The 507-nt window shown below is 58.0% G+C and overlaps 1 protein-coding gene across 1 annotated transcript in view; it reads left to right on the top strand.

Moving 5' to 3' along the window:
* Positions 1–300: 300 nt before the first annotated feature.
* PTPRF (protein tyrosine phosphatase, receptor type F) overlaps positions 301–507 on the top strand; it is a 301,064-nt gene continuing 300,857 nt past the window's right edge. The window contains 1 exon segment of the mRNA XM_025206900.1: positions 301–419. The gene's annotated coding sequence lies outside the window, so the exon portion shown is untranslated.

The following is a 507-nucleotide window of genomic DNA, read 5'->3' as shown; positions in this document are numbered from 1 at the left end:
ATTAGCATAGCAAAACGAAGGCAGGGGGCACGGGATTGCTCTCTCTAAATGCACTGCAGTTGTGGGGGGGAGCAGGGTTAAGCAGCAGGGAGGGAGAAGAGCTGTTTAAGCTCAAGGACAGTGCTGGCACGGGAACAAATGGGGATAAATTAGTCATGAATGAATGTAGGCTGGAAGCTAGGGAGAGGTTCTTAAGCCTTGGGGAGGAGGGAGGCTCTCGGAGCGGAGCAGCGAGGCACACTAGCTTCGGTCTGCCATGCCGTTGCGTGCAGTCGGGCGGTCCCTCCCATTCCCGTGTCCCTGCGTTATAGGGCAAAGCCGTGCCAACTTGCAGCCTGGCTGGCGGATCCGCGGGCGGTCACCCCCGCCTCGCTGAGCGTGCAATGCCTGGCTGGGGACCTGCGCCAAGCCCGGCTTCGGTGGGGGATTTCTGTCACGCTCTGAGGTTTTGGCCTCTTCTTTTTCGCTGCGAGTTCACTTGCATTCAGGAGATTTACTTTTCTCTCT

This window comes from Alligator sinensis, unplaced genomic scaffold, assembly GCF_000455745.1.
Source record: "Alligator sinensis unplaced genomic scaffold, ASM45574v1 scaffold781_1, whole genome shotgun sequence".
Lineage (NCBI taxonomy): Eukaryota > Metazoa > Chordata > Crocodylia > Alligatoridae > Alligator > Alligator sinensis.
Note: the sequence above shows the minus strand (reverse complement) of the source record. Positions and strands in the feature narration are given on the sequence as shown.